A 27601-nucleotide genomic window follows, 5' to 3' on the forward strand; every position below is an offset into this window, starting at 1 on the left:
CCCCTGGATCCAGGGCCCAGAAAGTAAATGTAACCGAGAGCAGCCAATCAGAATGCAAGAAACATAACACGGAGGAAAGGACAGAGCGCCCCATCATGTCAGATATGTGTTTCATGGGCATGAATGGCGCCGTGCCCACAGCTCAGAGCGTCTGATGGGGTATACTGGCATCTGTATGGCAAATGCTGGAGAATACCGGGTCCTAAGTCCTCAATCACTCCAGCGATGAGTGGAGACAGAAAGTCGGGGGACCTTTCAGCCCCTGCCCCCAGGTTTGGCCTCCCTCTACAATTACATCCACGCCGTCACATCATAAATCCTTCTTATTATTGAGCGGCCAGAATAACCAGCAGTACGAGAGAGAGAGGAGGCGCGGGGGGAGCACAGAGGGGTGTATTAGGTGGCTCAGGGCACAGCAACCCCCATACACACAGGACGACAGCAGTACATGAAACATGAAAAATAATGGGGGGGAGGGGGGGGGGGTAAATATATTGGATCACATGACTGTGTGAGCGATCAGAAGACGCCACTCGTAATAATGGAGGACACAACAGCGGTGCTGAGACATGGCGGCAGTGGATCACATGACTACCAGTCACGCTATACATAGTCAGAGCCACATGTCACTCGGGGGTTATGAGTGACCTATCAATGATGTCATGGCGCCTTTATATAGTGCACCTACTATATATACTGGTCTGAGGGGCCATAGTAGTGCCCCTATATATACAGATGTACAAAACCTGAGGGCCAGAGTAGCGCCCCCTATGATGTATAGACTGGTGTACACAATCTGAGGGGCTGGAGAAGTACTATATATATATATATATATATATATATATATATATATACTAATATTGTGACCCCTATATACACACAGTAGAGGAGATGGAGTTGTACCATCACCTGCTCTCACACCGGATTATGAGGCACACATAGCAGTGGCGCAGTACAATGGACACCCCAGTAATGGCCGCCGCTCCATGTCCAGGGGCAGAGACTGAACTCCAGCTACTGACCCTACAGAATGGCAGGCGGCTACAAGCACTACAAGTCCCAGCATGACTGAACTATCAGCAGCTATAGCACACATGTAATACAGCAGTCACTGAGGTACTCACCGTGTGTCAGGCCCTGATGGCTGTGTGGGCCCCGGGCTGGTCTCTACCTCAGGCTCTCTCTGGGGCCCCGGGCTGGTCTCTACCTCAGGCTCTCTCAGGGGCCCCGGGCTGGTCTCTACCTCAGGCTCTCTCAGGGGCCCCGGGCTGGTCTCTACCTCAGGCTCTCTCTGGGGCCCGGGCTGGTCTCTACCTCAGGCTCTCTCAGGGGCCCCGGGCTGGTCTCTACCTCAGGCTCTCTCAGGGGCCCCGGGCTGGTCTCTACCTCAGGCTCTCTCTGGGGCCCCGGGCTGGTCTCTCCTTCAGTCTCTCTGGGGCCCCGGGCTGGTCTCTACCTCAGGCTCTCTCTGGGGCCCGGGCTGGTCTCTACCTCAGGCTCTCTCAGGGGCCCCGGGCTGGTCTCTACCTCAGACTCTCTCTGGGGCCCCGGGCTGGTCTCTACCTCAGGCTCTCTCAGGGGCCCCGGGCTGGTCTCTCCTTCAGTCTCTCTGGGGCCCCGGGCTGGTCTCTCCTTCAGTCTCTCTGGGGCCCCAGGCTGGTCTCTACCTCAGGCTCTCAGGGCCCCGGGCTGGTCTCTCCTTCAGTCTCTCTGGGGCCCCGGGCTGGTCTCTCCTTCAGTCTCTCTGGGGCCCCGGGCTGGTCTCTCCTTCAGTCTCTCAGGGGCCCCGGGCTGGTCTCTACCTCAGACTCTCTCTGGGGCCCCGGGCTGGTCTCTACCTCAGGCTCTCTCAGGGGCCCCGGGCTGGTCTCTACCTCAGGCTCTCTCAGGGGCCCCGGGCTGGTCTCTACCTCAGGCTCTCTCAGGGCCCCGGGCTGGTCTCTCCTTCAGTCTCTCTGGGGCCCGGGGTGGTCTCTCCTTCAGTCTCTCTGGGGCCCGGGCTGGTCTCTCCTTCAGTCTCTCTGGGGCCCGGGCTGGTCTCTCCTTCAGTCTCTCAGGGCCCCGGGCTGGTCTCTACCGTGGCTCTCTCAGGGCCCCGGCTTGGTCTCTCCTTCAGTCTCTCAGGGGCCCCGGGCTGGTCTCTACCTCAGGCTCTCTCTGGGGCCCCGGGCTGGTCTCTCCTTCAGTCTCTCTGGGGCCCGGGCTGGTCTCTCCTTCAGTCTCTCTGGGGCCCGGGCTGGTCTCTCCTTCAGTCTCTCTGGGGCCCGGGCTGGTCTCTCCTTCAGTATCTCTGGGGCCCGGGCTGGTCTCTCCTTCAGTCTCTCTGGGCCCCGGGCTGGTCTCTCCTTCAGTCTCTCTGGGCCCCGGGCTGGTCTCTACCTCAGACTCTCTCTGGGGCCCCGGGCTGGTCTCTACCTCAGGCTCTCTCTGGGGCCCCGGGCTGGTCTCTCCTTCAGTCTCTCTGGGGCCCGGGCTGGTCTCTCCTTCAGTCTCTCTGGGGCCCGGGCTGGTCTCTCCTTCAGTCTCTCAGGGCCCCGGGCTGGTCTCTCCTTCAGTCTCTCAGGGCCCCGGGCTGGTCTCTCCTTCAGTCTCTCTGGGCCCCGGGCTGGTCTCTACCTCAGACTCTCTCTGGGGCCCCGGGCTGGTCTCTACCTCAGGCTCTCTCAGGGGCCCCGGGCTGGTCTCTACCTCAGGCTCTCTCAGGGGCCCCGGGCTGGTCTCTACCTCAGGCTCTCTCAGGGCCCCGGGCTGGTCTCTCCTTCAGTCTCTCTGGGGCCCGGGCTGGTCTCTCCTTCAGTCTCTCAGGGGCCCCGGGCTGGTCTCTACCTCAGGCTCTCTCAGGGCCCCGGGCTGGTCTCTCCTTCAGTCTCTCTGGGGCCCGGGCTGGTCTCTACCTCAGGCTCTCTCAGGGGCCCCGGGCTGGTCTCTACCTCAGGCTCTCTCAGGGGCCCCGGGCTGGTCTCTACCTCAGGCTCTCTCAGGGCCCCGGGCTGGTCTCTCCTTCAGTCTCTCTGGGGCCCGGGCTGGTCTCTCCTTCAGTCTCTCAGGGGCCCCGGGCTGGTCTCTACCTCAGGCTCTCTCAGGGCCCCGGGCTGGTCTCTCCTTCAGTCTCTCTGGGGCCCGGGCTGGTCTCTCCTTCAGTCTCTCAGGGCCCCGGGCTGGTCTCTCCTTCAGTCTCTCTGGGGCCCGGGCTGGTCTCTCCTTCAGTCTCTCTGGGGCCCGGGCTGGTCTCTCCTTCAGTCTCTCAGGGCCCCGGGCTGGTCTCTCCTTCAGTCTCTCTGGGGCCCCGGGCTGGTCTCTCCTTCAGTCTCTCTGGGGCCCCGGGCTGGTCTCTCCTTCAGTCTCTCTGGGGCCCCGGGCTGGTCTCTCCTTCAGTCTCTCTGGGGCCCCGGGCAGCAGTGACTCCTCCCCCAGTACAGGTTCCCGCGCTCACACAATCTCCTCACAGGTTGTCCCGGTAACCACCTAGCTGCGGCCACGCCCCTTCCTCTCCACCCATGTGACTGCTCTCCTCCAATCATGTCTCCCTTCTGCTGTAGTCTCCTGTGTTGTTGGGGTTCAGGGCCCCGGGATCTGCTGGGATTTGTAGTTCTCTAAGACACAAACCAGCCTGCTCCTCTAAGACACTGGAAGTTCTCAAAACTCAATAATCTGAGGAGATTGTGATCCAGAGGAGGAGACTCCATGACAGCGAGCGGCGATCCTGAGGAAACTGAACCCCAAAAGGCGGACAGTTATTAGTGATTTTATTAAAAGTTGCAAATTTGGTCTCCGCCATAAAAGGTCTATAATTAGAGACTTATTCCCCTTCATGACACTTGTCAACAGTCACCAGGCGGGAGGCGTCATGGCCAGATACACAGACAAAAGTAAGAGGGAAAATGGCGCAAAAAAAAAAAAAATGGCGCAAATCTACGTCTGCTGACAGCAGGGGGCAGATGACTGAGCGTCTGACTACACAGAATCTGTCTGTAACCATGGAGACACATGGGCCTGCAGGGGAACAAATCACAAACATCACTTCAGGTTTTTTTGTTTTATTGGAATAATGTAAGGTTGACGCCATCTTGGTCCCCTGTGCTTGTCTGCGCTGCACTACAGTGGGGGCGGGGGAAGGTGGCGGTCATTGTCTGATCACATGACCTAAAGCAACGGAAAAGTGGAACAGAGATGAGACCTTAAGTTCCAGAAAGACAGATCTGACCCCAATAAGAACATTGCCCAAGATAAACTAATACATCCCTGCCCCCGCCCGCCATTAACCCTCTTCACCAAGCTAATACATATAATATCTAATATCCCAGACCACAAGGGGTATTAGATATTAACCCACAACCCCCCAGGATATCAGATATTAATCCATTATTATCCCAGACCCCCAGGGGTATTAGATATTAACCCACTACTACTTAAGACCTCGAGAAATATTAGATATTGACCCATTAGCACCCCAAAACTATTACATATTAACCCATAACTACCCCAGTGATATTAGATATTTACCCATTAGTACCCCAGGCCTTCAGAGATGTTAGATATTAACCCCAGTGATATTAGATACTAACCTATAATTACCCTAGACCTCCATGACAATTAGATATTGACCCACAACCGCCCAGGATATTAGATATTAACCCATTACTACCCCAGACCTCTAGTGGTATTAGATATGTACCCATTAGTACCCCAGACCTCCAGATCTATTAGATGTTATCGCATTACTAACCCAGCCCTTCAGAAATGTTAGACATTAACCCATAGCTGCCCTACCTCTTTAGTGATATTAGATATTAACCCATAATTACCCTAGACCTCCAGGAAAATTAGATTTTGACCCATAGCCACCCTCATCCTCCATGCATATTAAATATAAACCCATAACCCCAAGGGATACTGGATATAACCTCAAAATCACCCTAGACCACCAGGGATATTAGACATTAACCCATGACCTCCCCAGACCTCCAGGCAATATATTAAACCTAACCATCCTAAATTATAATGAGTATTAACCTCTTCATTACCTCAGACTACCAGAGATACTAAGTATTAGAATCAGAACCCTAGAACACCATAGATAAGGAATAATAGTAACCCCTCTGAAATAAGCCTACGTCTTAACCCATAACATCTGAGATCACTATGAATGATGGGTAATATTAACCCCTTTATCATCCTCAATCAGAGATACTTAACGATCTTAATCTTAACGATAAGCCATTTGATATTAGAAATTAACCCATGACTATCCTTGGCCTCCAAAGATAATAGATGATACTAGGCCCTTGTTTCCCTAGCACTCTGGAAAGTTATAGAAGGAGGCATTGAAAAATCCCTAAATAGTCTGTGATATGGGATGGAACATTCAGACGGGAACAGATATAATATTACATGGCATCGGATATTATTCCAGGGGTACAATACAAGGCGCCCGTTTCCTGTTAGTCGCCGATGCTCCAAAAAATGATGTAACAGTGACAAGTTTCAACGAGAAGATGGAAATTGGGAGGAGCCAAATGTCCAAAACTCCAAAGTCAATTTTTTGAAAAAACAAAGGAAACCTGCTTGTTTTTTTCCTGGTGGCGCTCCTGGTAAATTAGAGCCAGTCGCCAGGGACTTGGCGCTTTATGGTTAGGATTGTTACCTGAGCCGCAACTATAGAAACGCGAAACACAATCGGAGTCGTTGGTGGTGATATACGACGGTCACTTATTGGAAAGTGAAGAAAAACAGGTGCTGCTTCCACCCGCTGCGCTAGCGCTGAAACAATGAGCCATTCAGGCCGAGTATCTGCTCTTAATATCAGCTCCGGTTAGACGTGATGTCAGCTGCGCCAAGAAAGCAATTATGTCCCGGCTCGGAGAATGACAAAACGAAACATTTCAGAAATGTGAAAAGTGGAAATAATTTAAGACCTTTGTAAAGCGCAGAACAGGAAACTTGGCAGCGGCGGGGCTCGGGGGCTCGTAGATCATATTATCTGGTAGCCCCTGTTTTCCTGTTAATTTTCTGAGGACAAGGCTGCACTTCATCAGCCTATGATAATAGAAAGTTAATGCCCGCGTGGAAGCCACGATTGTAAATCTCAGGGAGCCGGTAACATAAGAGGGAGCCGAACGGCTTCTGTAAGACTCAAGTTTTTTCATTAAGTAGCGCGGCCGACAGCCATAATGGTTTTATGGGACACTTAGAGAAAGTTTTCCTCCAGTACCTGGCAGTGAACGGAGTAAAGGCCCCAAATAAGGGGGGGCCCGTTGTGTTTTATGAGGTTTTACATAGAAATACACAGAGTAATTTAAAGGAAATCTCCAGGCAGAATTGTAAAATCCCCTACGTCTTGAGTAGAACACATTGCTGTACATTACTGTGTCTGTAAAGTGGTTAGACAGTCACTATATCTCCCAGCATTCCCTGCACAGCGGCCTTAGAACATAGCGGTAGGAGAGGACCCTCTACTTTGGTTTAGCATCCAACTTTTGCTGAAGTAGAAGCAGAAGGCGCAATAAAATATGAATTGACCACACCCACTTTTTAAAGCCCTGCCCCTTTTGGGGCGTACAGTACATCCCCTGTTTTTTTTTATGTAGATTGTGAGCCCCATATAGTACTCACAATGTACGTTTTTCCCTATCGGTACGTCTTTGGAGTATGGGAGGAAATCCACACAAACACGGGGATAACATACAAACTCCTTGCACATGTTGTTCCTGGCGGGATTCAAACCCAGGACCCCAGCACTTCAAGGCTGCAGTGCTAACCAAAGAGCCACCATGTTGTCCCTTCCACTTTTTTGTTGCATGCTATGCCCCTTCTTGTGAGCATTATGCCAGACCCAGGAGATTCGCCCGCTCTTCCAGGACACCCCTTTTTGCAGGAGTCTCCTAGACATTTTTGGAAAATTACCAAATATGCTTTTACTTGTATAGAATAGGTTCAAGAATATATAACCCATAGAGTCACCTGGAGATGGGGCCGGACACCGTGAGATCCTTCTGCCCAGTGTCGTAGGACTGAGGTGACTGGTTCTCAGCTCTGACATGTTTTATATTGACTATCATTTTATACATCTCTGTTTTTTCATGGGATTCTAAGAGGAGGTTCGGGATGTAAATGTAGAGCCGCGTGTGCCCAGGATTAGGTTTCCTCTTGATTTAAAATCTCCATCAATTTAATGCCTACAGCTCCCGTGAAGATGATAGGTCTCAATGGTTGCAGACTGCAAACATACCTGGAGGATTTGGGTGCGGATTCTGGCGCGTAATCCGCGTGGAAAAAAAGCCTCCCATTGGCTTCAATGGGTTCCGTTTTCCGTGCGGAACCCTTTGAAATCAATGGGAGGCTTTATTTCCACGCGGATGCTGACACGAAGTCCGTGCACACAATCAGCATACGGAAACTCCATGTGAATGCCCCCTCTTAGAGAGAGGGACACATGACTACAGGATCAGACTACAAAGACTTTTTTTAGTAGTCTATAACCAGGGAGACACCAGGTCACATGACCCCTGCAGTGCTGTTTTGGGCTGGCAGTGCTAACAAACACCAGGATGCAAACATCGGTGACGGATAGAAGTATTACATGTAAATCATTGCATAATAAGTTTTGCAGCTCCTTATACTCTGTGCTTCAGTTCCTTACCATTACAAATCCAATATCTCAGCTTGCCGTCAGTGAGTGTAACACGCTCTGTAGGCTGTAATGGGTTTTTTGCCTCTAGATGTAAAACTGAATGTTTCCATTGACTTGACACCGAGTTGATATTCGCCATGATGTTTATTATAAACTTTCAGAACTTTTCACTAGCTTTAGTTTTATGTAAAAGACTGGACAAGGACTACGAGGGATCACGGGGTACAGGGACGTAGGTGCGGAGGTATGGCTGGGGAGGGGGGGGGGGGGGTCACATATTTACTCAAGTAACTAACTACAGGACAATGAAGCTGCGCTGTAAGCGTTGCGGCAGAACTTACTCCCTGGACGCCTGGTTGAGTTAATGTCAGGTAAATTCTGTATTTCTTCTTGTGGCGAGTTATGTTAAGGTGAGAGAAAGTACAGGCCATCTGGGGATTATATGTGGGCATGCGATAATAGGTAGATAAACGCTGCGGCGGCGACATGTGGTGCAGCAATCAGAGCTTCCCGCTGAGACTAATAGCAGGAATTTTAGGTAATCTGAATAGTTGTGAACGGCAAGTACAAGCGCAGCGCCTGACATTGTGCACTTATCTGCTGCCACATAATATATTATTCTGATTGACAGGACGGCGGCGGCAGAACGACAGCCCAGAGACAAAGAGTCAATAATAGTGAAAAAACTGGTTCAGTAGATTGAAGAAAATCATAGCCTGAACATACTAAGCCGTGCACGCTACATACATGTCCAGACTCTACGTGTTATAATCTGTAACACGACTTCTACACTGCACGCATCATCATCGTACACAAGAAACATCCATCCTGGACTCATCATCATACACAAGAATCATCCATCCTGGACTCATCATCATACACAAGAATCATCCATCCTGGACTCATCATCATACACAAGAATCATCCATCCTGGACTCATCATCATACACAAGAATCATCCATTCTGGACTCATCATCATACACAAGAATCGTCCATCCTGGACTCATCATCATCATATACATGAAGCATCCATCCTGGACTCATCATCATACACAAGAATCATCCATCCTGGACTCATCATCATACACAAGAATCATCCATCCTGGACTCATCATCATACACAAGAATCATCCATCCTGGACTCATCATCATACACAAGAATCATCCATCCTGGACTCATCATCATACACAAGAATCATCCATCCTGGACTCATCATCATACACAAGAATCATCCATCCTGGACTCATCATCATACACAAGAATCATCCATCCTGGACTCATCATCATACACAAGAATCATACATCCTGGACTCATCATCATACACAAGAATCATCCATTCTGGACTCATCATCATACACAAGAATCGTCCATCCTGGACTCATCATCATCATATACATGAAGCATCCATCCTGGACTCATCATCATACACAAGAATCATCCATCATGGACTCATCATCGTACACAAGAATCATCCATCCTAGACTCATCATCATACACAAGAATCATCCATCCTGGACTCATCATCATACACAAGAATCATCCATCATGGACTCATCATTGTACACAAGAATCATCCATCCTGGGCTCATCATCATCGTACACAAGAATCATCCATCCTGGACTCATCATCGTACACAAGAATCATCCATCCTGGGCTCATCATCATCATACACAAGAATCATCCATCCTGGACTCATCATCATACACAAGAATCATCCATCATGGACTCATCATCATACACAAGAATCATCCATCCTAGACTCTTCATCATACACAAGAATCATCCATCATGGACTCATCATCGTACACAAGAATCATCCATCATGGACTCATCATCGTACACAAGAATCATCCATCCTAGACTCATCATCATACACAAGAATCATCCATCCTGGACTCATCATCATACACAAGAATCATCCATCCTGGAGTCATCATCATACACAAGAATCATCCATCCTAGACTCATCATCGTACACAAGAGTCATCCATCCTGGACTCATCATCATACACAAGAATCATCCATCCTAGACTCATCATCATCATATACATGAAGCATCCATCCTGGACTCATCATCATACACAAGAATCATCCATCATGGACTCATCATCGTACACAAGAATCATCCATCCTAGACTCATCATCATACACAAGAATCATCCATCCTGGACTCATCATCATACACAAGAATCATCCATCATGGACTCATCATCGTACACAAGAATCATCCATCCTGGGCTCATCATCATCGTACACAAGAATCATCCATCCTGGACTCATCATCATACACAAGAATCATCCATCATGGACTCATCATCATACACAAGAATCATCCATCCTAGACTCATCATCATTATATACATGAAGCATCCATCCTGGACTCATCATCATACACAAGAATCATCCATCATGGACTCATCATCGTACACAAGAATCATCCATCCTAGACTCATCATCATACACAAGAATCATCCATCCTGGACTCATCATCATACACAAGAATCATCCATCATGGACTCATCATCGTACACAAGAATCATCCATCCTGGGCTCATCATCATCGTACACAAGAATCATCCATCCTGGACTCATCATCGTACACAAGAATCATCCATCCTGGGCTCATCATCATCATACACAAGAATCATCCATCCTGGACTCATCATCATACACAAGAATCATCCATCATGGACTCATCATCATACACAAGAATCATCCATCCTAGACTCTTCATCATACACAAGAATCATCCATCATGGACTCATCATCGTACACAAGAATCATCCATCATGGACTCATCATCGTACACAAGAATCATCCATCCTAGACTCATCATCATACACAAGAATCATCCATCCTGGACTCATCATCATACACAAGAATCATCCATCCTGGAGTCATCATCATACACAAGAATCATCCATCCTAGACTCATCATCGTACACAAGAGTCATCCATCCTGGACTCATCATCATACACAAGAATCATCCATCCTAGACTCATCATCATCATATACATGAAGCATCCATCCTGGACTCATCATCATACACAAGAATCATCCATCATGGACTCATCATCGTACACAAGAATCATCCATCCTAGACTCATCATCATACACAAGAATCATCCATCCTGGACTCATCATCATACACAAGAATCATCCATCATGGACTCATCATCGTACACAAGAATCATCCATCCTGGGCTCATCATCATCGTACACAAGAATCATCCATCCTGGACTCATCATCATACACAAGAATCATCCATCATGGACTCATCATCATACACAAGAATCATCCATCCTAGACTCATCATCATCATATACATGAAGCACCCATCCTGGACTCATCATCATACACAAGAATCATCCATCATGGACTCATCATCGTACACAAGAATCATCCATCCTAGACTCATCATCATACACAAGAATCATCCATCCTGGACTCATCATCATACACAAGAATCATCCATCATGGACTCATCATCGTACACAAGAATCATCCATCCTGGGCTCATCATCATCGTACACAAGAATCATCCATCCTGGACTCATCATCGTACACAAGAATCATCCATCCTGGGCTCATCATCATCATACACAAGAATCATCCATCCTGGACTCATCATCATACACAAGAATCATCCATCATGGACTCATCATCATACACAAGAATCATCCATCCTAGACTCTTCATCATACACAAGAATCATCCATCATGGACTCATCATCGTACACAAGAATCATCCATCATGGACTCATCATCGTACACAAGAATCATCCATCCTAGACTCATCATCATACACAAGAATCATCCATCCTGGACTCATCATCATACACAAGAATCATCCATCCTAGACTCATCATCGTACACAAGAGTCATCCATCCTGGACTCATCATCATACACAAGAAACATCCATTCTGGGCTCATCATCATACACAAGAATCATCCATCCTAGACTCATCATCATACACAAGAATCATCCATCCTGGACTCATCATCATACACAAGAATCATCCATTCTGGGCTCATCATCATACACAAGAATCATCCATCCTAGACTCATCATCATACACAAGAATCATCCATCCTGGACTTATCATCATACACTAAAAGCATCCATCCTGGCCTCAACATTATCATACATAAGAATCAGCTGGTGGCTGGAAAAGAAAACAGGAGCTTCTGCTTCATAACTCTCATTCAGAAGCTGCATCATATGGGACATTATAGATCAGTGGTTCTTAACCAGGGTTCGATCGAACCATAGGCCCTAGGCACGGTTCATTTTGTGTACCAGTAAAAAAACATACCTATGTCTTGAATTTGGAAATAAATCATATTTGATTTATCACTAAAGAAGGATTCGGTGAATGTGCAGATGAAACTGGTGGGTTCGGTACCTCAAACAAGGTTAAGAACCACTGTTATAGAGAGTTACTCAGCTGTAGTGAATAAAGCACTTGGGGTGAGATAGAAACTTCCTATTATCTACATCTATGGTTGCTAGTAATTAGATACAGTCTGTCTTGTCACCCAAGATGAATACAGCAGAGATTTCAGAGCCAGTGAGCAGTGTACCAGGGAGAGGGGAGGAGCCTGATAAGTAGAGAAAGAGGCATTTTTCTCTGATAAGATATATTACTATGTGTTTTTTATAATCATATGTATTATTTATGTGTGCAAAGTTTTTATAAAGTTACCGATCATTTCAATTAGGCTCCTCTACTCCAGAGATGACATCTGCAGAGACAGCTGCATTACAATGACTACTGGTTACTGCTCACATGTAAATTCCAGTTGGTAAGTATGCAGGTTCTCTCTTCTCCAGAGGAGGGGTAATCTAAGACCCTTTCTTCCCCGGCGAGCATTGCCTGTCTTATAAGACTCTCTACGCCAACGAGGTGAAACAGACCCCTGAGCCTTGTTCATCTGAAAATTTTGGGTCAGACCGAACTTGCTCAGCCCAAACCAGAAGTGCTGTTGTTAATCTCTGTGATAATGTTTCTTTCTTGCATCCGCTTATCACCTGTGGGCTCTATCAGCATCTTCTCTGATGCCATGTGCCCCAGGGGGCTGTGATTGGGCATCACCAGTCACATGGGGGGCACATCATGGGCATGTCATGGCACCCAAGTCCCTGGATCAATTTCGTCCTATCCCAAAAACTCTAGTTGTCTTAACCTATGCTATTTTTACTTTCAAGTAAGGCATTCAGTCCCTTCTTGAACTTGTACACCCTATGGCAGTGCGTTCCATAATCTGACTGCTCTTACTGTAAAGAATCCCGACTATGGTGAAGACTTTCTTTCCTCTAGACGTAGAAGATGCCCCCTTGTCATGGTTATAGACCATCATAAGAGCCTTCAATATATTTAGAGTCACCAAAGTAAATTACAAAAGTTTTAGATTTTACGGAATCAAAAATTTTTGGTAAGTTTGTAACAAACCCATTTCATTCCCACTTGTCATCTGCAGTCACAGCGGTGCGGCCCTGTAAGGTGAGGGCACGACGCCTGGCACGATTTTATGGCTCTGCCTTCCTTGGTCTTGTTTTGTAGGTATTTATGATAAAATATTAAGCGTTTCAAACTTTCTTGAATATTTGTCGCTTGTCCGCATGCCGCCCTCGTATAATATGGAGTTATGTCAGATTTGTGTTTGGTTTTCTGATTTTTCCTTAATAACGGTGATCAGGACGCGATGGCGGCATTTTGTAGAATACGTTTAAGTGAGAACATAAATTTGTGTTTGTAGGATTGAGAGAAGAGCGACAGAAAAGGTCAGGTGGTAATAAACGCTCGCACGGACCCCGGAATTAGATGTAACGTTGCAGCGGCTTCTGCGAACCAAAGTGTTATCATCTTGTATTCTGTTCAGACATCAAGCTCTGATGAACATCAGTCCTGGGGTACAAGGGGGCATCTGGGGTAAGATGGGGCAGTACACACGGCAGCCAATCACGTACCAGTGTCACAGGTAACATATGCCGGGACCCATTAATGTCAGCCAAAAGTTGATGCCACCCAGCTTTTCGAAATCTCTGAATATCTCCCCTCTCTATACATCTCTTCTGTTCCATCTGTCACATCTTGTGTGTCACTTATCACTATAGCTCTGGCATTTTATTCATGAATCAGGAGGCACTGGATGAGTAAGTAACTCCGAGACATGGACGTGCTGGGTGAAAATGTAATGATAAGATCAATCTCTAAAGTAATGTGGCTCATGGGTGGGTGACAGGAGGACAGGGGAATACAATCTATTACTATCTGTTATCAGCCATGTCAGGAGGGGAGAGGCCGACTGTAGGACAGGGGAATACAATCTATTACTATCTGTTATCAGCCATGTCAGGAGAGGCCGACTGTAGGACAGGGGAATACAATCTATTACTATCTGTTATCAGCCGTGTCAGGAGAGGAGAGGCCGACTGTAGGACAGGAGAATACAATCTATTACTATCTGTTATCAGCCATGTCAGGAGAGGAGAGGCCGACTGTAGGACAGGAGAATACAATCTATTACTATCTGTTATCAGCCATGTCAGGAGAGGCCGACTGTAGGACAGGGGAATACAATCTATTACTATCTGTTATCAGCCATGTCAGGAGAGGAGAGGCCGACTGTAGGACAGGAGAATACAATCTATTACTATCTGTTATCAGCCATGTCAGGAGAGGAGAGGCCGACTGTAGGACAGGAGAATACAATCTATTACTATCTGTTATCAGCCATGTCAGGAGAGGAGAGGCCGACTGTAGGAAAGGGGAATACAATCTATTACTATCTGTTATCTGCCATGTCAGGAGAGGAGAGGCCGACTGTAGGAAAGGGGAATACAATCTATTACTATCTGTTATCAGCCATGTCAGGAGAGGAGAGGCCGACTGTAGGACTGGAGAATACAATCTATTACTATCTGTTATCAGCCATGTCAGGAGAGGAGAGGCCGACTGTAGGACAGGGGAATACAATCTATTACTATCTGTTATCAGCCATGTCAGGAGAGGCCGACTGTAGGACAGGAGAATACAATCTATTACTATCTGTTATCAGCCATGTCAGGAGAGGAGAGGCCGACTGTAGGACAGGAGAATACAATCTATTACTATCTGTTATCAGCCATGTCAGGAGAGGCCGACTGTAGGAAAGGGGAATACAATCTATTACTATCTGTTATCAGCCATGTCAGGAGAGGCCGACTGTAGGACAGGGGAATACAATCTATTACTATCTGTTATCAGCCATGTCAGGAGAGGAGAGGCCGACTGTAGGACAGGAGAATACAATCTATTACTATCTGTTATCAGCCATGTCAGGAGAGGAGAGGCCGATTGTAGGACAGGAGAATACAATCTATTACTATCTGTTATCAGCCATGTCAGGAGAGGCCGACTGTAGGACAGGAGAATACAATCTATTGCTCCGTGTTATCAGCCATTTCAGGAGGGGAGAGGTTGACTGTGAATACAATCTATTGCCCTCTGTTATCAGCCATTTTATAAAGAGGTAGGTCTGAGGTTATGGATCAGACGTTAGTGATTATTGCAGCTTGTAGCGCTGCGCCTGACGCTGTGCTGAGCCGCCTGTATAAGGCTATATGAATCCTCCAGAGATGTCTCGCTCCTGTGTATCGGAGCAGTTGTGTTGTTTTCCCTTTTCCATATTAAATATTTCTTCCGTTCTGCATCTTCCACTGCTGCAATCTGTAAATACAGTGACATGTTATGATGGATCGGCGGCGGAGGAAGAGCGGCGCAGTCATTATCCTGTTTCTCTGTGTCGCTGATGCTCGTGATTATTATTATTGGGCGCGCTGCAGTGGAAGTGCCAGACTGAAAACATGTTTTCTGTCTAGAAGTTATTTTTATTATTAAATACAGTTTTGGCTTCGCACCGGTGGGTCGGGCAGATCTGCGCGCCTCTCCTCTTCCAGTTTAAACAATTTGGGTTTTACAAGGAGAGAGGTGAGAGATGAGATGGATTTGGATGGTCAGCTCTTGAGGAACAATAAGCAGTGTCTCCTGTCCTGTAGTTTGTTACATTAATTCTTATTTTATTATATTACTAAACATTTATAACATTTCACTGCCAGATTTATTTCAGAAAATGGGGTGCACCCTGTATAAAATTAAGTGAAAGAATTGGAGAGAAGATCCTGCTACAATGTACAGAGGACCCTCCTACGGTGTACAGAGGACCCTCCTACAATGTATAGAGAACCGATCTACAATGTACAGAGGACCCTCCTACAATGTACAGAGGACCCTCCTACGGTGTACAGAGGACCCTCCTACAATGTATAGAGAACCGATCTACAATGTACAGAGGACCCTCCTACAATGTACAGAGGACCCTCCTACAATGTGCAGAAGACCCTCTACAGTGTACAGAGGACCCTCCTACAATGTACAGAGGACCCTCCTACAATGTACAGAGGACCCTCCTACAATGTACAGAGGACCAACCTACAATGTACAGAGGACCAACCTACAATGTATAGAGGACCGACCTACAATGTATAGAGGACCAACCTACAATGTGCAGAGGACCCTCCTACATTGTACAGAGGACCGACCTACAATGTACAGAGGACCGACCTACAATGTATAGAGGACCCTCCTACAATGTATAGAGGACCCTCCTACGGTGTACAGAGGACCCTCCTACAATGTACAGAGGACCAACCTACAATGTACAGAGGACCAACCTACAATGTATAGAGGACCAACCTACAATGTGCAGAGAACCCTCCTACAATGTATAGAGGACCGACCTACAATGTATAGAGGACCAACCTACAATGTGCAGAGGACCCTCCTACAATGTATAGAGGACCGACCTACAATGTATAGAGGACCAACCTACAATGTATAGAGGACCCTCCTACAATGTATAGAGGACCCTCCTACGGTGTACAGAGGACCCTCCTACAATGTACAGAGGACCGATCTACAAAGTACAGAGGACCCTCCTACAAAGTACAGAGGACCCTCCTACAATGTACAGAGGACCGACCTACAATGTACAGAGGACCGACCTACAATGTATAGAGGACCCTCCTACAATGTATAGAGGACCCTCCTACAATGTATAGAGGACCGACCTACAATGTATAGAGGACTCTCTAACAATGTACAGAGGACCCTCCTACAATGTGCAGAGGACTCTCCTACAATGTACAGAGGACCATCCTATCATCTACCGAATATCCGCGTACGTTGTACAGAAAATCCATCTACATTGTACAAAGAGCACTCCTACAACATACAGAAGACCCTCCTACAATGTAGAGAAGATCCTTCTACATTGTGTAGAGGACCCTCTTACAATCACAGTGGACCCACCTACAATTTTCGGTTTGTTTTCGCGACTCATTTGGTAAACAGTTGTGATAGACGACACAACATCAGGCACTATCCTAGTAGCCTAGACAGGGGCCTTGTACGACCACTCTATCATCTTTGCTTTCAGAACCTCATAGCTGGACAGTAATTTTTCCTGGACAATTTTACACCGGAGACGTTACAGAAACCTCAGTCTCATAAATGTGCCCATAATATAGCAAGCACCAAAAATGAAGCCAACAATGAAGTCATCACAACCTGACAAGTGTGACATCACTGCACGAGCAAAGAAATCTACAAGGAGAAGCAGTGATGGCGTTCCTATCTAATACATGATGTCTGCCACCATATATTATCTGGGAAGAGCTGGAGCCCCCACCATTACAGATGTAAGACCCCCAACTCATGATAGAAGTGACATAATACAGCCATACACAGCCTTTGTGAAGAGCGCCCCTTACCCAGAGAAGGTTTCCCCTCGCAAACTTGCAGTTGCGTCATCCATCGGGGCAGATTTACTAATCCTATTCAATATCAAGGCAGAGAAAACAGATTGATAGTTATAGATAAGTCGGCTCACCCCATTACTTGGCTTAGTTTACACTAAAAATCTCTCCATCAAAAACTTTACCCCAAATGTCAAGAATTGGAAAAAACATTGAAGGACATTTATCATGAGTGGAACGTTTAAAGAAGATGTGACAACCTTTTTTTTTTTTTTTTTTACTAAGTTTTATGTTTCACTTACTTTTTTAAATAACATTTGGTCAGGATTGAATTATTCTCAATGTTTATCTATATTTTAAAAGTTTCCTAAAATCCTGAAGTTCTGACTCTGACCACTAAGCTATATCATTGGATGAGACTTCCTGTTTTATGTAGTAGATTTCTTTGCAGCAGTCTCCTTATTTACAGCACACTGATGATCACAGCTATCCTGCATAGGAAAATAAGAGACAGAATCCACCAATCACAATAGGTAATTTCACAGCTTATCTACCCCAACCCCCACTCAGTGTCCTCTGCAGAGGTCTCACAGTCTTCCTAAACACCCCCCCCCCCCCCCCTTAGAAGTCAGTAGGGTCTGCTCCAAACCGTTGTGTCTATAGCCCATAGTCCTTCTATGGGAAACAGGAAGTCACAGACTGTTTCAGGTTTAGTGGCAAGAGTTGGAATTGCAAGAGTTTTAGGATCAATATGGCGAATTAAAAAATACATTACCAAACTCTTTCAAAATATGTGTAATGTAAAAATGTGATTTAAGGAATCGGTCCATATCCTGGTGACACTTTCCCTTTAAATCCTTTTCCTGAAGTCTCTCGTAATTTGCACAAAATTGATCAAACATTGCACAGTGTTTGGTTTATTTGCTATATTTGTGCAACACTATCGTATTGAAATGTTACTCCACTTTTTGAACCTCCAACAACAAATTTTTGTAACTTTTCAAAAAGTTGCCTTCGATAACCACGCCCACTGACACACACACTTTTCAAAAGTGGAGTGAGTAGTGTCAATATGTAAAATATCACACAATGGGAGCAATGAGGTGCCATGATAACTTGTTATGCCCCTGTCCAAAAAAATGTGAGCGATTCTGCTTTATCCTATTCCTCCATGACTACAGATTAAAGATTTTAAAAATATGATATAAAACTTCTATTATAAATATAATAATGATGAAATTATAAGAACATGAAAGTGATGATACGGATAGTAATGAATTTATAGTAATGGTAATAATGGTTAATAATAAGAATATAACAAGAATAACAAAAATAATTAGGAAAGATAATACTAAGAATAATTACAATAATAATAATAATAATAATAATAATAATAATAATAATAATAATAAAACTAAGAATACAAATAATTCTAAATAATAATAAATATTAATACAAATAATAATAATACTAACAAGAATAATAATAATGACAAGAAAAATTCTGATAATCATAATAGTAATTCTAAATAATAATAATACAAATAATACTAAGACTACTACTAATAATAATGACAGTAATAATAATAATAATAATAAAATACAAATAAATATAAATAATAATAAAATACAATATAATAATAAAAAATACAAATTATTAATAATAATAATAATAATAATAATATATGACAATACAAATAATAATAATACTAAGAATATTAATGGTAATAATGATAAATAATAAAACTAAGAATACTACTAGTAATAAAAGTTATATTAAATAATAATATTTGTAATACTAATAAAAATCATAATAGTAGGCAAAGCAACAATACATTTAAATCAATTAGGCCCAAAATCATTAATTGAGAAAAAAATATAATAAAAACTAATATTGTTGCTAATAATAATTCTATTAGTATGATAAAGTTAGGAGAGGTCTATGAGCCCCTATATGTGGTAGCTGGCAGTATACAGATACACTATGTGAGCCCGTATATGTGGTAGCTGGCAGTATACAGATACACTATGTGAGCCCCTATATGTGGTAGCTGGCAGTATACAGATACACTATGTGAGCCCGTATATGTGGTAGTTGGCAGTATACAGATACACTATGTGAGCCCCTATATGTGATAGCTGGCAGTATACAGATACACTATGTGAGCCCATATATGTGGTAGCTGGCAGTATACAGATACACTATGTGAGCCCCTATATGTGATAGCTGGCAGTATACAGATACACTATATTAGCCCCTATATGTGGTAGCTGGCAGTATACAGATACACTATATTAGCCCCTATATGTGGTAGCTGGCAGTATACAGATACACTATGTGAGCCCGTATATGTGGTAGCTGGCAGTATACAGATACACTATGTGAGCCCCTATATGTGATAGCTGGCAGTATACAGATACACTATATTAGCCCCTATATGTGGTAGCTGGCAGTATACAGATACACTATATTAGCCCCTATATGTGGTAGCTGGCAGTATACAGATACACTATGTGAGCCCGTATATGTGGTAGCTGGCAGTATACAGATACACTATGTGAGCCCCTATATGTGGTAGCTGGCAGTATACAGATACATTATATGAGCCCGTATATGTGGTAGCTGGCAGTATACAGATACACTATGTGAGCCCCTATATGTGGTAGCTGGCAGTATACAGATACACTATATTAGCCACTATATGTGGTAGCTGGCAGTATACAGATACACTATGTGAGCCCCTATATGTGGTAGCTGGCAGTATACAGATACACTATGTGAGCCCCTATATGTGGTAGCTGGCAGTATACAGATACACTATGTGAGCCCCTATATGTGGTAGCTGGCAGTATACAGATACACTATATTAGCCACTATATGTGGTAGCTGGCAGTATACAGATACACTATGTGAGCCCCTATATGTGGTAGCTGGCAGTATACAGATACACTATGTGAGCCCCTATATGTGGTAGCTGGCAGTATACAGATACACTATGTGAGCCCCTATATGTGGTAGCTGGCAGTATACAGACACACTATAGGAGCCGCCACAGTGGATTACGTGTAATATTTTCTCTCGCTTGGCCTCGGATTTCTGTGCAGTATTTTTATAAAAAGAGTTAATAAAATATCAACGTAAAACTCTTCAGAGAAGGAAATCGTCTTGTTTGGAGGCAGAGGATATAATTCCATTACACGAGGTCAGCTTTAGCTACAGCTCCAAAGAACGGCTGAAAATGGTAAAATCTGAGAGAAGGCTGTGAAGACTTCGGACCGGACCAGGAAGGGCGGTAATTTAATGTATTAGTTTCTTAGGTTTTTAATCATATTTTGGATTGAGGCTTATTCAAACGTCAAATTGTGAAAATGATAAAAGAAAAAGAACAAACTATAAAACAAGAACAAAACCCTCTCTGAACTGCTGATGGGTTGGGGTCCTGCCTTGTGCTGGGGGATGATGTTCCTGTGAATACTGAGGCCTCATTCACATTCTCTTTGCTCAGTATTTTTCTTCCGTCCTTGTAGCTAAAACTAAGAGGGGAATGTGAACTGAGAATATTCTAATGGATTCATCCATAGCTATTCCGTAATTTGGAGCCATTTTCGGTTTTGGCTTATTCTAGTCTTATTATCTACAGCTTATTCTCTACTGTCATATTGTCCATGGTTATATCGCTTTGAATTTTCAACTGTTTTGTATTGTCTGCAGTCGTATTGGCCGTCTTTATATTTTAGTCTTTATATTTCTCTCCAGTCCTGTTGTCTAGGGTTATACTTTTGCTGTATCCAGTACAGACGTGTTGGCTGTAGTTATATTTTAGTGGTATTCTCTACAGTCATAATGTCTATAGTGGTACTTTAGTGGTATTCTCTACAATCATAATGTGTATGATTGTAATTTAGTGATATTCTCTACAGTCCTATTGTCTATAGCTGTAGTTTCGTGGTATTCTCTGCAGTCATATTGTCTATAGTTGTAGTTTAGTGATGTTCTCTACAGTCATATTGTCTATGGTTGTAGTTTAGTGATATTCTCTACAGTCATATTTTATATGGTTGTAGTTTAGTGGTACTCTCTACAGTCATATTGTCTATAGTTGTAGTTTAGTGATGTCCTCTACAGTTATATTGTATATGATTGTAGTTTAGTGGTGTTCACTACAGTCATATTATCTCTAGTTGTAGTTTAGTGGTATTCTCTACAGTCATATTGTCTATAGTTGTAGTGTAGTGGTACTCTCTACAGTTATATTGTATATGATTGTACTTTAGTGGTGTTCTCTACAGTCATATTGTCTCTAGTTGTAGTTTATTGGTATTCTCTACAGTCATATTGTGTATGGTTGTAGTTTAGTGGTATTCTCTACATTCATATTATATATAGTTGTAGTATAGTAGTATAGTATGGTATAGTTGTAGTATATAGTAGAATAGTATAGTAGTATTCTCTACTGTCATATTGCACATGGTTGTAGTTTAGTGGTATTCTCTACAGTCATATTGTCTACGGCTATAATGTAGTTGTATTCTCATATTTATATTGCATATGGTTATATTTTAGTTGTATTTTGTACAATTGTATTTTCTATATTCATATTTTCTACAGCTTTACTTCCTATAGTCATATTTTCTTGTATTGTCTTTTTATTCTCTACCGTTGTCTTTTCTATGGTCACACTCTTTACAGTCATATTGTACAGTTGAATGTCCTGTAGGCACGTTATTTTGAGAATATTTTCTACTGTTGTATTTTATATGGTTGAACCCTACAGTCTTGAGTTTTACAGTCCTATTGTATTTTCTACAGTCATATTCTTTAGTCTTATATCTATTTTCACGGCTGTATTTTCTATGGCCCTATTGTCTTCAGTCATCTCTTCAGTCATATTACTTTCCTACCATGGAACAGACAATATTTTAAGTCATAATTCGCTTAACAACAATGGAAATGACTGTACTGAAATATCCAAGATTATACTGTATTTAAGAACTTTGGGAGAAGCATGGAAACCAGCGCAGGTCTTGTAACTGTTTTGTTTCTAGAGATTTTTTTTTTTCTATAGCATTCTATATTTTCTACAATTTTATTTTGCACAGTGGTAATTTGTACAGTCGTATTTTTCACTTTCCTATTGAAGGTGTTATTCTCAACAGTTGTATTTTCTGTCTTATCTTTAGGCTGTAGTAGTTTATACCACCTTTTAGCTGACTTACTTGAACAACAATTTTGCAACACAATCTTACCACAATTTTATCGCATTGTGCAGCCCCTTTCCTGAGAATCCACACCCAAATGTCTAACAAGTCGACAAATTTTTAGCCCAAACTAGATGTGCCAAAGTTGTGCCACAATTACGCCACAATCTAACTGTAACCACAATAGTAATTCTGGACAATATTTACCACGGTTGTATTCTCTCCAGTTGTCTTTCCATGGTCATAATTTCTACAGTGATTTTTTATCCTATTTTTTGACCGTAATATTTTCTTGAATTGCATTTTCTCCAGTTTCTGCCGCATTGTTTTCTTTGAGTGTATTATGTACAGTAGTGATTGCTACAGTTGTGTTGTGTTCGGTTGTATATTCTACAGTCACATTCTCTACCATGTATTTTCTTTGGCTGTATTGTCTTTAGTCATATTACCTACCGTTGTTTTCTCAATAGTGGTTTTCTCTTCTGATGTCTTTCTATAGTATTCTCTATAGTCATATTGTATTTTATTGTATTCTCTACAGTCATATTGTATTCTCTACAGTTGTCTTTCTCTCTGATGATATTCTCTGTAGTCATATTGTACGGTAATATTTTTTTTATTGTATTCTCTACAATTGTCTTTCTATAATATTCTCTATTGTCAAAATTTCTACAGCAATATTTCCTTTTGTTGTATTTTCTGCAGTAGTACTTTCTACAATCGTACCCTCTCCAGTCGTATATGTTCTACGATCCTACTCTTCTCATATTTTGAGCGGTTGTATTTTCTATGGTCAGACGTCTTTTCCTGCCAGGGTGCAGACAATTCTTTTTGAGTAATTATTTTAACAACGTTGAAAATGACCGGTGTCGAGATATCTGAGATTGTATTTTAGAGTGTTGGGCGAAGCTTGGAAACCAGCGCAGGTCTCGTCTCACTTGAGGAGAAGAATGTCTGACTCAGTGCAAAATCCTAAAAACCTTTGACTAAGTGCAACCTTTAATTTCATCTATAATAACAAGATTTCACTTGTGGAGAATGTTTCCTGGCACAGAATCCCGGGATGAACATCACTTCACCAAAGAGAATCCCACGCACAATCCGTCTGTTATTTATTCTCGAGAACATCTGCATCATTCTGTTCTTTTCCATCCTCCGACTTGGGAGACATTTTTTTTTTCTTTTCCACTTTAAAATGTAGCGTAACCTAAATTACAAGGTCTACACGGAGCGGATATTTGGCCCCGTCTTGCGGATCATTCCAAGTCTTTACCATGAGTGTCGGGTTGTTGTTATATTACTAAGTGTGTTAATTATTGAGTTTGTATGAGATTCTAGTCGGAGCTCGGTATCACAAAAAACTGCCCAGTGCTATAGATCACTTCCAACAATAATAGCCAGCATATAATAATAACGTAATATCATTATAATAATTGTTATACCTATAACATCTACAAAAAGGAATCAGAATCCTAATAGATAAAATATCAAATAATAAAAGCAAATGAGAATAAGTAAAAAAAAAAACTGCCGTCCGGAGAAGCCGAAAATCTAAAATTAATCTAAAATAATAATCTTAGATAAATCTTCTATAAATTCTGCGACCGTCCTGGTAAGTAAATACACAGAGGGACGAGGTCATCCAGAAAACATTAAGTGACAAATCATTTTAAGGACTGGAAGTAAAAACTTCTCATGTAAAATTTCTGCAATATTATTACTAACGCGACAATACGTATCACAGGAGCAGCGGCGCAGTACAAAATCAGAAGTGGAATTGCCGTTAGAGCATTTTATATAAAAAAAAATTTTTTCTTTCTGGTGAATTATTAGGAATATCTAATAATCCTTATGATTTATATTTGGTTTCCTTTATTTGTTTTAGGTGGGGTTGTTGAGATATTTATATTCTCTTAGGCTCATGCTTCAGGGGTCTGAGACTTATTCATGTTTTTTTCCAAAATTTAATTTTTTTTAAATGCTCATATTACTCATGTAATACATACATAAATATTGTACGGTATGTATGTATGTATGTATGTATGTATATATATTAAATATTATTTTTAAATATTATTTTTAAATATTATTTTTTTTATTAATTTTTCACCTTTCTCTCTTAGGCCACGTGCACACGAGTGTGAAATACAGACATGTAATGGATGCTTTCTTAACGTCTGCTACATGTCTGTATTTAAAGAAATGGGAGTCAACGGGGACAGTCATTGGATTAAAAAAATAGAACATCTCCTATTTTTGTCCATTTTTATAGATGGACCGATACAAATGAATGGGTCTGATTTAACATTTGTCAAAATGGAGTTGAAAGGGTAAACACATATAGACCAATAAAGGTCATCCATGTTCTAACTATCAATTACAAATTGATACAAAATCTACATTAACCACTTCCCGCTGTAGGCATTTTTAAATTTAAATTTTTGACTCCCCGCCTTCCAAACACCATAACCTTTTTTATTTTTCTGTTCACGGAGCCATATGAGGACTCATTGTTTGCGGGACATATTGTACTTCATAATGGCACACTTTAATATTCTGTGCAATATCCTGGGAAACTGGAAGAAAATTCAGAATGGGGTGGAACTGGAGAAAAACTGCATTTAAAGATTTTGTTTTTAGAGAGTTCACTGTGAAGCCAAAATGACACATTACTTGTATTCTATAGGTCGGGACTATTCTGGGGATACCAAATATATATAGTTTTATTTAACTACATTTAACTTATAAACTTTGCAAATAAGAATTCCATATGGAAAAAATATTTTTATTAGTATGTGGACCGGGCATTTTCAGACCCAAGGATACCTAATGTGTATGTATTTTACTTTATTTAAAGGGGCTCTGTCAGCAAAATCCTGCAGCTAGAGCCCCACATATGCGTGCATAGCCTTTAAAAAGGCTATTCAGGCGCTGTAAAAGTTAAATTAAACTACCCCCCCCCCCCCCCCCGTTTTAAAATAATAACTTAAAAAAGAATGTGCTCTACTTACGGAACATGCAGCCTGGGCGGGCATTCAGGGTGCGCCGTCTTCTTCCCCGCCTCTTCTTCCTCTGACGTCTTCGGGTCCCGTCCTCCTCCGGCGCTTGCTCGCGGACACTGATAAAAAAAAATAGCCCGGGCGCATGTGCAGTATCCGTAGTAGAAGCCGCGTGCTACTGCGCATGCGCCCGGGCTATTTTTTTTTATCAGTGTCCGCGAGCGCGCGCCGGAGAAGGACGGGACCCGAAGACGTCAGAGGAAGAAGAGGCGGAGAAGAAGAAGATGGCGCACCCTGAATGCCCGCCCAGGGTGCACGTTCCATAAGTAGAGCACATTCTTTTTTAAGTTATTATTTTAAAACGGGGGGGGGGGGGGGGTGTAGTTTAATTTAACTTTTACAGCGCCTGAATAGCCTTTTTAAAGGCTATGCACGCATATTTGGGGCTCTATCAGCATGATTTTGCTGATAGAGCCCCTTTAAGTACTTTTATATATGTTCCAGGAAAGGGGATGTGATTTGAATTTTAATATATATATATATATATATATATATATATATATATATATATATATATATATAATTGTAAGTTTTAGACTGCCCTAGGGGTCTGATCACTAATACAATTATGGCACATCTATTATACTTCAATATAATAGAAGTGATGCAGAGACAAGCGTGGGAGCCTTCAATAGACTCTTGGCTGTCATGTGAATGGAAAGCTGACCCTGGATATGTTGTCACTGTTTTACTATTTACTAACACATTGAAAATTCAGTATATATCCTACCAAGCTGCGCTCTGCACATGTGAACCTCCCCTTTAACTAAGTCAAGAAATTAATAAATGCTCCAGCAACCATGAAACTACAACTTCCAGCATTCACTGAGAACTATTCTAACCTGGGACTTGAATTCTGCTCAGATTATTAAATTTCAGTAAATTATTTGCATTTATGATCATAACAGAAAGTAATGGAAACTTTAGAATGGAAACTTCTATCGCCCCCTCCGTGCCCCCGGCCTTGGTAAATATTAAGCATAATTGGCTCAGGGTACGGACACGGCGAGGGCCAGGGGGGGGGGGGGTGTTCTTGTCGCTGCCATTATTTTGACTACATGTAAATAATAATACATCTGCCGTCTTCTCCTTCGCTCGAGTCTCAGATTCATTTTCTGTTGTCGACTTTTGCCAAACCAAACAGAATGGCGGCAGCGGCGGCGGAAAGCGACTTCACTGCTAATAACTAATAGGACGGAAACCATTTCTCATATTGTTTTATAATGAAAACTGAGAAATGAATAAAAGCGGTGAAGTTGGACGGTAATTTGTGCGTCACGCGCCGGACCCCCAGAGCGACGGCAGCGCAGCTCATTAATTCGACTTTCCAACTCAGTGACAATGTCATTTAACCAGTCGATTGCCGCTCCATTTGCACCTCATCGCCGCGATCCGCTGACACAGAAACGCTTTCTATTATTTGCTGCCGTTGTTAATGAGGGACAATGAATCGTGAATATGTTTATTTCTATGGAGAAGATTTTACAGTTTTTATCACAGGCTAATAAAGATCTGGCGAAGTGGAAGAATTAGAGATAAATAAATACTTAGATAATGACGACTTCAGCGCCCAAGACCGCGCCGCCGCCGCTTGTAATACAAAATACACAATTGGTAACAATTCATGGCTGCAGTGTCACAGAATGTAGCTATGAACCGAACAACTTCCATCGCTCTAACGCAGCACGGATAGAAATGCAGAGATCTGATTGGACGTTATCAGACTGCGGCATCCTAGGAGCTTCGCGTTTCTGTATCTTCAGTATAATGGGTTAATGATATAAAGAATAACAGTAGTAGCAACCAGGAGAATTAAGGTAACCAAAGAAGTAATCCAGTATAAACCAATATAATCCAGTGTAATCTGGTATAATCCAATATAATCCAGTATAAAACAGTCAGGTGCAT

The sequence above is a fragment of the Leptodactylus fuscus genome, chromosome 7, assembly GCF_031893055.1.
Source record: "Leptodactylus fuscus isolate aLepFus1 chromosome 7, aLepFus1.hap2, whole genome shotgun sequence".
NCBI lineage: Eukaryota > Metazoa > Chordata > Amphibia > Anura > Leptodactylidae > Leptodactylus > Leptodactylus fuscus.